The sequence below is a fragment of the Lonchura striata genome, chromosome 1 (assembly GCF_046129695.1).
Source record: "Lonchura striata isolate bLonStr1 chromosome 1, bLonStr1.mat, whole genome shotgun sequence".
Classification (NCBI taxonomy): domain Eukaryota; kingdom Metazoa; phylum Chordata; class Aves; order Passeriformes; family Estrildidae; genus Lonchura; species Lonchura striata.
Window position 1 is genome coordinate 87,104,972 of NC_134603.1, and position 15,450 is coordinate 87,120,421.

At 37.7% G+C, this 15,450-nt stretch overlaps 1 long non-coding RNA gene across 1 annotated transcript in view; it reads right to left on the reverse strand.

The window, feature by feature from the left end:
* Nucleotides 1-15,450, reverse strand: part of LOC110483451 (uncharacterized) — a 126,561-nt gene that overhangs the window by 46,486 nt on the left and 64,625 nt on the right. The window contains exon 3 of the long non-coding RNA XR_002467570.2: nt 402-486. This is a non-coding gene — a long non-coding RNA (uncharacterized LOC110483451). The remainder of the gene's footprint in view (nt 1-401; nt 487-15,450) is intronic.

The window sequence follows — 15,450 nt, forward strand, 5'->3', positions numbered from 1 at the left end:
ACAACTATATCCTGAATTGGCACAGCCTTAAAGAACAAGTTAAGTTACCTAAACCACACAAGAAATGCTGAAATCGTTCTTATTTTCAGACCTGTAGCTGTAACCACTAATGTGAAATAAAATTCCTATGGAAATTTATACAGTAGCAAGAGTAAAGATGGTAACAGCAGCAGCAGCATCTGTTACTAGGGTTACCAAATCTAGAAGGAAACAAAAAACTTGTTGACACTGATTTACAGAGAGATGTATGGAAACATTCATGTAGACAAGAGATTTATATTTTATATTCAGTGAATTTTAGTGGTGTAACATTAAATACTGCTTCTACTGAAGCTGAACCAAAACAATGTGAGGAAAGTTAATGAACAGCCACACCAAATCACATGTATCTGATTTCTTACCTGAAGTGTGTTCTGTTCATCCATCCTCATTACTGCTGTCCCAGGGCAATGCTTCAGCAACCACATAAAAAGATCTGGTGAGCTCCTAAGTGTTTAAAAAGAAATAGCATGTTACACAATATAAAAGCCACCAAATCCATTGCAAATAGAAAAATAATATTTCAGAATTCAGTGTGACACTGAATTTGCAAGGATTTTTTTTAGTTCAAATTACTAAGACTTTCTCCATGCATTCAAAGTTGTGATATGTTTTGCTGAGGTAGAATCAGAACCACAGGCAACATAATTACTTACAAGACTAATTATAGATGGAAAAAATCAACATGACATGCAAAAATAGAAGAATCAAAAGAGAAACAATAATCCACAGTTGGTTTGATAATTTGGCAACTATGTTGCATCTACATATTCACTTGTTGGTACTAATTCACAGTAGTTCCAGAGAAGTTTTTCATTTATTCACAGAAAAATAAATAACATTTCCAAATTATGGTTGCATTTTATAGAAAGAATTACTTATGCTAATTGTGAAATACGTCTTTCCTTAATATTTTTTCTTTTCATTTGGAAAGCTCTATGTTTAAATATCCAGGTACGAAGAATACTTTAAAATTCTGGACACAGCTATGTTTAGTGCTGCATTTTGGCTTTAGAACCACAACGTGAGTACATTAAAAAGCTCTGCAACTTACATCAGTTAAACGGTATCTCTGTAAAGTCTTCTTTTTAAAAATCGAATACCGAATTTGAAAAAATGTGCACAGCTAGTGTTACATGTGACTACTTGATTAACAGAGTAACATTGCAGTCAGGAAATTAACCTTTCAGATTTCACGTAATGCAGTCTGCAAGCATAACACCATAAACTGCATGGACAAAACATGTTTTCTAGGGCACAGGAAAAGTCCTTCTCCATAACAGCACACAAGTGGGTCTGCTCTTATAAAGGACAATATACTTTATTGTGAGCTACATCTATAACACACATCTCCTGCCTGCTGCACATCATAAAATTATGTAAGGTGCACAATGCAATCTCCGCAGAAGTCCCCATCAATTTCCAGCAACCTGCAGCATATGGAAGAACATTCTGATTTCTGTGGCTTAAGTGCATTTGCTTCTCATGGAAAATCCAACTGCCTACTCCAGTAAGTCAGGATTAACAAATCATAACTCAGGACAGGGTTACAACTGTGTTTGCCTATACTTCATTTACAAAGAGACAAAGCTTACAAAATCCACCTGCAGAAACCCATCTTATCATCTACAAAACTTGAAGTGCTTTATCTAATATTAGCTTTTCTATTTTATGTCTTTTCACATCACCCCAGTTTTACATAACTGCCTAAAAGCCAAGAGAACCTCACCCCCAATTACAGAGCAGAGGATTCAGTGTATGTCTGTGTTAAGTAATAACTCAAAATACAGCAGGATCAGGTAATATTCTTATTTCATTAGTGAATCCTCAGATATTTGTTCTGTTTACAAATAAATTAAATAAATCAATCAGATAAATGTAAGTTAGCCTTATCCAGAATGCATCTCATAAACTTGGTGTACATTCAAGCTATTGCATAGTGGCAGGAGACCTTAAATTATAGTTCCATATTCATGTTTAAATCCCACTGGTGTGAATTCAACAATGAGCCAATGAAGACCTAACATATAGAGAGACACCTGACAGTTGCACAATTACCTGCAGTGGCTTTGATCTGTAATTTTCATCTTATAACACTAAGGTCCTGAAAATACAGCCAAAATATCAGCCAACCTTTCCCAAAAAAATGTGCTGTTAAAACTCGAGTCTCTTCCAACAAAATCTCTGCAATTTCTCTGCAAGGACACCCAACATCACTGAAGAATGTAGAAAAAAACAGAAACCTCTCAAAAGCACAAGCTGCTTACCTGAACATAAGCCATTAAAAAAAATATAAAGAAAAAAGAAAAAAAAATAGTTGATAAAAGAGCATACTTAATTTATTTGACTGCAGTTCCTAACTTTAGAGGATAATTGCCACTTGTGACTAATTAAAGCCACATTAGGTATTAAACAAGAGACCTTCAAAAACATTTGGCTCAAAGAGTGCTGAAGCAAGGGTGTAGTGAAGAACAAAAGTTCATGTGGAATTCTGTTCAGACTGTGGCTCCTAGGCTATCCCTATGGACTGTTGGTAGTCTCTACAGTTTCAGTAGATGTTCCACAAAATAATCATGAAGAGGGAAAAAAAACCAAAACCACATTCCTGAGGGTGCAAGCAACAAAATTTGAGAGAAATAAAAAGAGTTAGGTCACCAGTCAAAGTGCGATTCTCATCTGGTCACAAATGAGAAACATTGTTGAAACAAAACACAATGTTATCCATACATTTTTCTTTTATCTGAAAAAAGAAAAATATTAGGTTACCTACTGATGAAAGACAGATTGATGAATACTTTTACAAGTTATATTTCTTTGAAAATATGTACTAGGCACATAAATATGCCTCATTGGGGCAAAATCCTTGAAGCAAAAATAAGAAACACAAAAGCACAAGACAGATCCCAGAATGCTTTCTAGCTCTTGGTGTCAAGTCTGGGCCCATGCAGAACCTCAGACCATTTTTGGGGAGACCAGCCTTCATGCCTTGGCTTCGGCATCAGGAGATCCCAGCAGGGAACCCAGATGTGTACTGTGGCATTTTTTAGACAGGGGCTCATGATTGTCACCAACCTACCAACCAGCTTTGTTCACCACCTCCAAAGCCCACATAAAGCAGAAGACAAAGCTAATATCAAGATTTAAACTTTAAATTAGACAGCTTTCATCTGTTTGATTTCTTAAGCCAATCAGGGCAGTCACATTAGTCAATTTTAATTACCTGACTTCCTTCCCAAGGAAATGGATACAAGTATTGGTTTGGCTACTCAGACAATAGTGCTGCCTGAGGCTGACAGTATTAAAATGCTGGGGAGAGAGTCAAGATCACTAGAATCAAAATCCTTCTGCCCACTCCTTGCATGTTCATCAGAGATAGGAGAGCCCTGAAGGATCAGACTATTGCTTTGAGCAATTCTTTTCATCAACAGCCAGCTGAGATATTACTGAGTAAGGAAGCCCCTGCCAGCAGCCCCTCTGCTCTCCCCCATTCCTGAGCAGAGGTGCTGCTTGGAGATGAGACAATGAGGTCTCTAAATGCAACTGAAGAGAGTTGCTCACCCTAGAATTCCTCCTTTTCTGCCAGGAACCATTAAAAGCTCTTTGTGCTAGCTATGGCAATCAGTCATGCTCATCTGGGGCAATCAGATGTATCTTATGGGTACTGCTGGCTGCCAGGCTCACTTCCAGCATCACTGTCTATATGATGCCCCTTCTTCCTTCATACCAAGCAAAGTTTTGTGGCAGAAGATTGTGTGAAATGCATCAGAAAATATTGTTTCTGTCATAAATACTATCAATGCTTCTCAAAGAATTAGACTAGGAATTATTTTACAAGAAAAAGATCATTTGTAGGGCTGGGACAAAAGCACTACCATGAACTAGGTCAATCCCATCATTTGTTACTGTTCTAAAGTACAATAACAGCGGGAAGAGAAGGTCAGGGTGGAATAATCATTTGTTAACAATTTTAATAGTAAAGCTTTATTGGTTTTCCCTATGGATTCTGATAGTTATTATAGTGAAATTAAGTGTTTTTCCTCCAAGTGAACTCTTGTTAATCCTTTTATTTAGGTTCTGAGCTACAGTACATGACCCTGCAAGAATATTCATCTACAGTCACAGCTGGAGCTGCAGACTCAGTGGCTTGAAGGAATTAATTTCTTTGCAAGGCAGAAACAACTGAAAAGCCAAAGGCTTATCTACAGGAAAACCTGAATTTCACCAACTTGTACAAAGAACAGGACAAACCAAAAAATCTATAATCAGACACCTCATTAAAGAGAAGATGAGAAAAAACTTTGGCACATTAGAGGGATAAAATCTGGGGGGGAGGAATATTCTGATGGCTTGTCATACCACAAAATAATCCTTAGGTTAAAGAAAAAAAATCTGAATTTTATAATCAGATTAAATTTTACTCTGTTAAACTGCCACCTTGCAGTGCTTAACCCCAACCACCCAGACTTTCTATTATCTCATACCTTTGACAGTAACTTATTCATTTGCAAGACTTATCTGAAGCCAGTTATAACATTACCAAGTGAAAAGCCTGTTCTTGCTTCACCTTGGTTGTCAACATGTCAGTCCATTTTCTCCCATGTAAGTAAATAACAACAGAGGTGTAAAGAATACTGGAAAGTTAAACTGTTTGACTGGGTATAATGAAAAAATTGTCACAAAAAAAAATATTACAAAGCAGAACCTTGGCCATCAGGTCACCAAGTGTAGATATTAAAACAGGTCATGAGCAGGCAGAACTTAAAACTTGACTGACAACCTGCACTTGGAATCTAAAATCTGAATTTTCTGCTTTTGATGGCATTCAAGAAAGTAATTCAAAAGCAGTTTTTAATAGTTTAATTTTCTCAATATAAAAAAAAAGGGAAAAGAAAATTCATAGTGTTCAGATTCAACACTTCTTACGAGAAGCTGTAGATAAGCATTCACCAGATGCATCACACTCCTGTTTTATACAGAATGCAGTGAGACATTATTAACTTGATCATGCATGAGTATAGTCAGCACCTTTCTAATTATATGAAAGTTTGACCCATTAAACTGATCAGAATTATTTGTATATCCACAAGCATTCGCAGCAATTTATTTTTAGCATATTGCACTGAAATATTTACTTATGCTTTCTGAAGCTGAGCATCCCTGACACTTTCGAGACCTCAATATCTTGAATTTTTCAAATCATTGCTTTCCTAATCAAGGAATAAAGAGACATAAAAGCTTCATTTAATGAAAATAGTTTAGAAGCAGATTTTTTTTGAGGAGAATCTAAGCACAGAAAACCCAGAATATTTTTACTCCTTGCCCATATTTTAATTTAGGTATTGAACTTGGTTGCATTTAAAATAGATTTCCAGCACATTCTTTCTGAGAAAATATTACAGTCACACTGAAATTCTTAAAAGCTTCTGAAACAACATGAGCACGTCTTTACTAGAATTGTTAAATAAGTAACAGTTGCCAATTAAAAGAACAAAAAAACCAAATAAATTTCAACTAATTTGATTTAGAGATTGGATTTTTATCAGTATGAAGTGAAAATATATTTAATTAAATAACACCAATGATGGAGCATTCTCATTACACATTTATTTTATCCTACCAGTGCATTTAGCATGGCTGCCCTCAATAGCATGTTGTCAAAGAGACACTACTCAGATGATTCAGGTCAGACTTCACTGATTAAAATAATCACATTGACATAGGGCATCCACTAAGGAATCCACATACAGGAAAGAACAAGTGCTGTACAGCCTTTGGGGGTTTCCCTGCTGGTCTCTTCTTGGATGAGGAGGACAAGATTGCAGCAGTTAAGGCCAAAGGGAGCACTGAGCCCCTCCACACCAGTGCTGGAGGGTGGGCTGGATTTGCCAAAGTTCCACAGATCCTTCCTCTCACTACACAGAGGTTCCCTTCTAAGCACTATTTGCTAAACAGCTTATTCCTTAAGAGATATCTATCAATATATATTCACATTGCACTAACATTGCTAGGCACATAGCAATCATCAGCTGACAAAGAATGATGCAGTAATACTGTTCTGATGTTTTTCCTCTTCTGGTGTTTCTTAATAGCACTGATTCCCCCAAAGGAAGAAAATCCCTCAGCAGGAACCATGGGGTTACACAGATTAGAGTGGCCTTTGAAGATGAGCTGTGCCACCAGCACTCACAAGTTAATAAGGATGTGAGCAAGGAAACCAGAGCTTGACCAGAAATATTAAGGATCTCCAGCAGTAACCTGGCTGACCTAGTGGCAGCACATTGCCAAACAGTCAGAAAAGTCAATCGTTGTTTCTTTCCTAAGTACCAAAATAACAAGCAGCCTTCAAGTTAAAAGCTGGCTTAATTCACTTACAAGAGTCATCATGAGCTATAGTGGCACCACCTCCCCCTCCTTTTTAATTTTGTTCTTTTCATTATCATTATCCCAGGTGGCTTCCAGGAAGTCCCTTGCAAACTAGTCACTATTATGAAGATGGCCTATTTTAATTACAGTCCCTTGACAAGAACAGCTAATTATCTAACTTTTCTGTATGAACTACCAGATGGCTTCAGTTCTATACTTAACTTTTACTTTTCAGTAACTAGTGATACTTGCACATTAGAAAATGTCAGGCATTACACAGAACAGAAATAATACCAGTACCAACACCAGTACCTCAGACACAGACAGGATAGAAACAAATGTATCTACAACATTCTTTCACTAAAATAATAAAGTTATTTATGATGGCAAGCATCTGTCACATTTTCTTTTCTTATGGGACTTCCCAAAAGTGTGCCAGTAGGTTTTTGTTGTTATTGCACTGTTTTTTCGTCTTCAAACAACATTAGCATCCATTTCAAGGAAAGCAAGCAGGAGCTTCCATGTTGTTCCCATCAACCTCTTTTGCACTTTTCCAGTTGTCTTTCTTCTGAGATCCCACATTTGGCTGCACCTACTTGCCTGAGACAGCAGGAAGCATGACCACGCTGCATGCTATGGCCCAGCACACTTCAGGACTGAGCCTCCAGAAAGTACTAAGCATGGTGTCCCATGGGAGTACACAAACACCCGAGTTCAGAGGGATGCTATTGCAAGATTGTCATCACAGACAGTGCAATTAGCAAATGCAGCTTTCATGTGCCTGCCAAAATGTGTACCAAGGCAGGCAGATTTCTGCTGGTTCCAAAAACTGGAGTTCAGGCAGGGTGTGAGAGCATCCCTGTCCATGACACGGTGTGGTGCAGACATAAAACAGGGAGGGAATCTGGCCTGAGTGCATTGGGGCAGTATTTACCCCTGATGTACATAAGGAAAATAAAGGTGACTCTGACAAAAGACAGTGAAGATCAACCAACAACAAGACAAGGCCAAAGATCAGCCAAGTGAAGGAGTTTCATGCATAGGACACTGTATCGCAGGAGGGCAAAATCCACTGGATATTACCATAGCAAACATGTCCCTTATGAGCCATGCTCATAAAAATACAAGCAATTTCCTTTTATATTCTTCTTACTTAGCTTATTATATACACCTATTCTACAATGTCAAAAATCTTTTTTCCAAAATACAGCAGCAATGCAAATGTTGATTTGTTTTTTTCCTATTGGTTACAATTCAGGTGTGAATACCTGTAGCCACTCAGTGATGCTGCAACATTCACTACAAAATAATTGAAGAACCCAGACTTGAGAAAATTCTGATGACTCTGACAACACGGAGAAGTTTTAACTTCTTTTTTACAACAGTAGAAATGGAGTCTAGTGTCTGGATACCAAAACAAATGAAAAAGGTGAGATAAGTGAGAAGATATTGTATTTGAGTCTCTAAAAAGGCACTACAAGAAATAGTAAATAAAATTTCAAACAGTATTTTTTATTGTTTTTCTGTCTGTGTATCTTTAGACAGTCACTCACTTTTAACTACGTGCTCTAAAAGGTTTAGGATGTATTTCTAGAACAAAGAAAATACCTTCACATTCAGAAAGTAAAATTTTAGTCATACTAGATCTAAGAACATATATACTTAATTTAATTGTACTGACAACAAATTCAGAAGGGAGAATCACTGGGGCTTTTTTTAAGATAGCAATCAGTTCCTTCTGTGAATGACTAGAAACAGTAACATATGCATATTACCATAGTTTATAACATAGCAAACACAATCAGACAAGTACCCCTGGGTACCATCACAGCAACATTAGGATGCCTAAACGTAAATAACAGTCAGAGTTTTGTCAGGTTTACAGCAGTGGCTCTGAGGCAGGACAGCAGGAAAGAAAGGCTGTCTGAACACCTGCCACACCAGTGAGAAAACTGATTTTTGCTGGTGTAATTGTTGTTACAGCTTCCATTTGTAAGGCTGTTCCTCTCCAAATTCATCATGGCAAGGATGCTCATTAAATTAATGGAACACCTCTAGACTGATGAACTTGGGACAGTTCTCAGATTTGGGTCTGAATTCCAAAACTGGTTTGCTCTTCTGAACCTTAAGTGGAAATTATGTCAGGTTTCATTTTCTGCCACTAGAGTCCAACTGAAGTCAGTTCTTGGAACAAGTACTCCAATAGAAACCCAAAACAGAAGATCCTCCACCCCTTTAATATTTGCTTGAAGGTATTTATGAGAGATTTATACATGCGAACCTTCCCAAAATAAATAATAATTTACATCTGTAGAATCCATAACATTAATCTTGCAACAATCGCACTGTAATGTCTATTTTTAGAGGTTTTGGAGCTAATTTAAGAGTCAGGGCTGAGCATAAGAGGTCTTGGGAAAATGACTTGTAATGACAATCTCTAGTTATATTCTACAGAGCCCTAGATCCTTCTGAAATGGAAAACAAGGGTAACTATTGCCAAGAAAATTAAGCTTGCTTCATTTTTCCCATGTAGTGTTGTTGAATGTTCAGTTAACTACAGAATCACAGAATCAATTAGTGCCACGTCCAGTCTTAAACACCTTCAGGGACAGTAATTCCACCACCTTCCTGAGCAGCCCATTCCAATGCCCAGCCACCCTTTCTGTGAAGAAATTCTCCTTAATGTCCAACTCAAATCTTCCCTGGCACAGCTTTACACTGTGTCCTCTTGTCCTGTCCCTTGCTACTTGGGAGAAGTGACTGGCCCCACCTGGCTACACCCTCCTTTCAGGCATCTCTAGGGGGTGATAAGGTCTCCCCTCAGCCTGCTTTTCTCCAGGCTAAACACCCTCAGCTCCCTCAGCTGCTCCTCATCAGACTTGTGCTCCAGACCTTCCACCAACCTTTTTCTGGTAAAGTTCTGTCCTTCTCTGGACACACTCCAGCATATCAACATCCTTCTTAATCTGGGGGACTCGGAACTGGACACAGCAGTCAAGGTGTGGCCTCACCAAGTGGAAAGTACAGAAGAATGACCTCCCTGGTCCTGGTGGCCACACTATTCCTGATACAGGCCGGGATGCTACTGGCCTTCTTGGTCACCTGGGCACAGTTGGCTCATATTCAGCTGCTGTCAATCAGTACCCAAGGTCCCTTTCTGCCTGGCTGCTCTCCAGCCACTCTGTCCCCAACCTGTAGTGCTGCAAGGGGCTGTTGTGACCAAAGTGCAGGGCCAGCTTGAGTTTTGAGCAGTTTCTGCTGCCACTCCTCAGTTTCAGGAGGAGTGATTCAAGTTATGATTTTAAATGAACATGTCCTGCATTGGTTAGTTTCTGTCACGTAGTCATTTGTCTAGGCAGCATGGGAGAGATCTCATCTGCCTGCCCCGTCCTGGCTGCCCAGGCAGCTTTGGCCAAGTCAGTTTTAGGCTGCACCCATTACTGAGCTCAGCTGCACATCATCTCCTCACCAAGAAGAACCACTAGCTATGTCCTGTCCCAGTGTTGAGATAAGACCCCTTTCTTTCCCCTGCATCTTGGTTCACACAGACCCAGAAGGAGCTCAAAAAGAGCTTTAACATCTCTGCAGCATGCCCCCCAATGACAAACTGAAACACTGCTTGGGTGTTCTGTAACTTCTAACTAAAACAAAGAGCTACCTCATCAGAAAAGTGATATAAAGTTTAACCTATTCATGAACATAAATAATCCAATCAATAATGCCTACATAGGCAAATATTGACAAAGGGCAACAATTTCAAAGAAGCAACTCAAGTACATGGAGTCATTCCTCAGTGGGATTGCTGCTCCATGGTGACTTTCTTTCAAAGCCCTGACTATCTCACAGCATCTTTCTCATGCATATGCATATTGCCAGTGTCCATTCTACAATCTGAATCACTTCCTGTCTGCAGATTCAATAAATGGAAGCCTCCTAAAAGAAAAGTGAGGGGGTGGAAGGGTAGGAACCTCAGGATAAAAAATATTTACAGCTAGAAAATACAAGGACATAACATTTTTTTCTTGAACAAGAGTACTAGATGTTTAAAAACATAGCAGATAACACCTCTGAGAGCACATATAAGCAATTGCATGCTAATAATGCTAAGCATTTCCTTCCTTTCTTCATGAGAGGAGTCAATTGAATAGAACAAGAAATATTTTTTTCCTTTTATTTTCATGCATCCTTGTTAGATATTTGTGCACCATCATTTAAGCATTAAGAGTCTTACATGCTATATAAAGACCTGTGTTCCTGCAGACATTTATAATATCATGTTAGAACTCTGATTAACAGTCATATCTTAACATCACCTAATAAAATTAATAACATGGGTGATATACAGCAATATCAGAGGGCCTCCAGATACAGACCAGCTTGGACAAGCCACATGAGTGAGTTATCTTCAGTACTGCAAGGAACTGATGAGGTAATTCCTTCAGTAACTTATCAAAGAAAAAAAAGCATACAGCTTTAAATCCTAACTCACACTTTATCCCACATAGCAGCAGGAGGGTTTTACTAATTGCAATCTGCAGAACATATGGACTGGAATACATCCCATCATCCGGCACCTCAAAACTATAGGCATTAAGTTGCTAAGCTTTAGCACACTGTTTACAATTTGCCTTATGAATATGTCACTGCATTTTACATTACTAAGGCATATATGTAAAGAAAAGAAAGAAGCTTTATTGGCTGCAACTAACACAAACATCAAAGAAATCCATCACTACACTGCTTTTCCATTGAGGCTAAGCAAGGACAGTGCCTTTACGACCCCCTTTTTACACAAAACAGATTCAGAATCTTTTTTTCCCTGCCTTCACATTTCCTGACTGCATCCTTGTGTAATGAAGCCTGTGAGCCTTTGAAGCCTCCACCCAAAACAAACATGAATCTTTATAACTTTTGTAATCTGCTTTTTGGCCACCCAGTGAGAATCTAACAGGATCCCTTGTTTTGAAGGCCACCACAGAATAATACTAGCAGGGGAAAAGAAAAAGAAGATGAGATCCAAATATAATCATTACACAATATTTTCCTAATGAAATATAAAGCTTCTTTAATCTAAACAGTATGTTAAGGTCTTTATTAATCAACATCAAATGAGGGACTATAGTCATCAATTTAGCAGAGTGAAACCAAAACAAGCAGAAAATAATTTTTATGTTTTGACAGGAATTTTAAAACTGACACATCTGTCAGATAAATAGGCAGTATTATCCTAAATTTTGAAACCTCTCCTAATCAGGCATTCCCTGGAGACATATGAACCTGTGACTGACATGGGTCCTTCTGAGAATAATCAAGCTGTGTTTCCAAGAGCACATGTTATGCAGGACTAAGGTGTTGAAACCCCAGACCAAGCATCGAGAAGAAGCTGCCTTAAGATTCTGGAATTCAAGAAGCTTGTTTTGGGAAGTCTCTCCCACCCCAACCACCATCCCCAGTGCAAATGGAACAGAATAGCAAGTGCTGTTGCACAGGTGAGAATTCAGTGCCAGAGGGATGCTTCCTTCCAACTTGAAACAGATTATGCCTCCCTACAACTTTGAACATCTTCACTCTAAGAAAGGTATGTATTGAGCAATACAGCTAAAAAGGTATTAGCTTTCCCATTATCGTGATCCAATATTGTATTTGGCTCCTATTTATTTCACACTGTCATGATTTACAGCTTCACAGCCCCTTTTTATCTCTCCTCCATTCACATTTATAAGAGCATTTTATTTCCCAGTTTGCAAAAGAAAATCCAGATGTAATTCCAGTTTAATGTCTTTTTACTACTAAGTTATGCAACCCTAGGAAATCCTTTAAACACAAAATTCATACTCTCAGGATTTTTCTTACCAAAAACAACCTGTAACTTTTAGATATTTCAAACTCTCCCATATAGTCTGCCTTACACTCATTTATTAGCATTTTTATTTATCAACCCACAGGTATGTTTAAAAAAAAATTTAAAGGACACTCAGAAGTGCACTGCTATGATATAATGTAACTGTTAATTATTCATTACAATCATTAACTGCAAAGGCAGAGATATTGAAAGAACCCTTATAGTGAAGCATTCTCATAAAAAAAATAGGAAGAATCACTGATCAAGACATTATGGACACATATCTGTCTCATATTGGCTGCTTTGTTTTTTCTTCACATTCATATAAAAGTTGCAAGGCATGTTTCTGCCATTACTCTTAAACAAAAAAATGAGCAGAAACACAGATCAATATGTGAAAGCTCTCTGGTCTACTGATAGCACTCCTTCCCAGATCACAAGCTGTCAACATAATGCAGAAAATATTAGGAAAAAAATTGCACTGATGAAGTGCTCTGAAACTTTTCAGAAAATTAAATTATATGTCCTGAGGAAAAACCACCCTAGACTGAGGCCTCTTAAAAACATTCTATTTTTCCTGAACCTTCTGATTTGATATCATCTCTTCACGAAATGAAACCCTTTGCTCTCCACTTATTTGCTGTGGCACCTGCATCGTAGTGCTGGGTTTTCCTTGTTTGTGGTTTCAGAAAATCATAACTCTAGGGATACACAAACATAAATGTCCATCAGGTCTCTTAAATTGTAGAAAATCAAGGTTCTTGAAGAGAGGAGGACAAATAGGCTGCTAGACATAGCATTTCTGCAGTGAAACAGAGCCACATGCATGCACAGTATAGGTCACACCAAAAGTGATAGAAGGTGGCAATGTGAAATAGCTCTGCAGAAATGAATGCTGCAGCCAAAAAACACGTTTTGCAAATCAGGGCAATGAATACTCAATCCAACCCCTGTTATTTCTTTAAACTGCGAGAAGAACTTTATGATACAGTAAATATGTCACAGCTCACATGTTATCTCATGTGAGAAGGTTATAGATGTTAGATGAGCCAGGTAGGAAATTGCCTGAAGGTGTATGTACTGCAATGCCCTGACTCAAGTAGCCAACAATGGCAGGGCTCAGAGTCCTGGGATACACTGATACCAGGCAAGAATTCATCTGCAGGGTAAACACGGGACCACTCAAACATACAAGCTCAAAATACCATCAAGAGGAAGTGTGCTGTGCAGTGCATTTAGGTTTGCAAAAAGACAAATTGATACAATATTTTGTATCTTCACCTACTTTCATTCAGTGCTACAGATCATCTGACAGGATTTACTCACATGTTTAGCAATAATATTCAAAGAATTGTTAGGAAAATAGATAAAAGTTTCATCAACATCTTAAGCATAAACATATCTTGAACTATATTTTACAATGTTTAGGAATTTTTTTACAATTAATTATTTTCTTTCAAGCAAGTCATTGTAACATCCAGCAAGTACCACACTGTGTGAGCAAAGAGTTCTGGGGAAATACTACTGTCTGGGGAAACACTACTGTCACCCTTTTTGCCCTACACTGTCTGTCACTGCCATTCTGGAACCAGGCATTTTTGTTCCTTTAAGACAGTGCTACTCACAGCTCCCTACTTAGCATATGGAAAGAGGAAAACTTTCCTAAAGAAAACATCTTGAATATATGTTAGCTGCTGAGAATTTAAGGGATATACACTACAGAATTACCAGTTTTATTAAAACCTGAATTTACAGGATGTGCACACAGCAAGAAGAGGATAAACTTGTCGATTTCTCACCGTATTTCCATTTTTCAAATTCTATACAAAGAATGAGGGATTCAGCGTGACCCACTTTGCTGCTGTCTCATCTTCCCTCCATCACAAGAACAGTTCAAGTGAAAATAATCCCTTCTCACTCAGTACATATTCTCTGTTAAGCAATATATCAGCTGAACCACCCACATCATCCCAATGAAGTTACTGAATGGTTATCTCTCAAACTGAATCTTTTTCCTGCTATACTTACATGGTGCTAGATACCAGTTGCATAGAAAATTCTAATATATAGATATATATATATATGTGTATATACATACACACATTCTCCATGAATAAGAAAGGCTGCCTGTGAAATTCTGGCTATGCATAAGCATTCCTTCCCTTGCCAGTAACCAGAATGAAAAATAACCCTCCTCCCTTGAAAATTTCCTTTTATTGGGATATTTGTTTCAAATTCATCTAAAAAACTAAATCAACTGACAAATCTGAAATAGCTAAACTGCCATTTACAACTGCAATCTGACTATGGTCAAACATTTATTATTTTTATTTGCAGAAGATCAAAATGACTCTCAGAGTAAAGCATTTTTTCAAAGGCCCTTGGTGCAAATTCAATTTATGAAAACTCATCACTGACAACATTAATATATTCCTTTCCATGAGATCCAGTTCTGCATTCCCTACAGAAAGTACATTAACCTCTTAAATAAGCAACCCATATAGGCTTGCTTCCAGCTGCTTGCAAGCAGATGAGACTGCAAATGCTTCAAACCTGGAGGCTGGAACCAGCTGCTGTCTTTTTAAGAAGCATTTGTTTCATCCCAACATCCTTGTCAATAAGATAAAAAGAAATATTCTCACAATTCAAAAATCTCCTTTCCTGAGTTACAGAAAAAGAATTAACCTTTTATTTGTAAAAAAGCATTCTTCAATCTTAAGAGACTAAAATATTGATACGAAAATCCATAAGATGCCAACAGAATTAATATTAATTAAATATGCAGATTAAAAAAAAAACAACAAAACAAAACAAAACAAAAAAACAACAAAACAAAAAAAAAAAACCACCCTGTGTGTCTTTGGTATTTCCACAAACCTTGAAACAGAATTTTACCAGAACTTGGCTTTTGGGTTACTTAATGTTGTGATTTTGAAAGGGAAAAAAAAACTCTAAACAAAACAACAATTGTCATACCTGAGAGTCATAAAATAGTAAACTTTTTCATGAGGTACAACCACCCATCTTCTGTATCTCAAAATATGGATTCCGTATATAGAACATTCTGTGTATTTTGACCACCAGAAATGCTTATTTCTACACCAGAAGCTGCCTAGCTATCAATCCTCGGAGGGTAGGTGAAAGTATTAATCCAACATATATATGCATCATTTATTTTAAAAAAATCATAAGGAAAGAAGTGACAA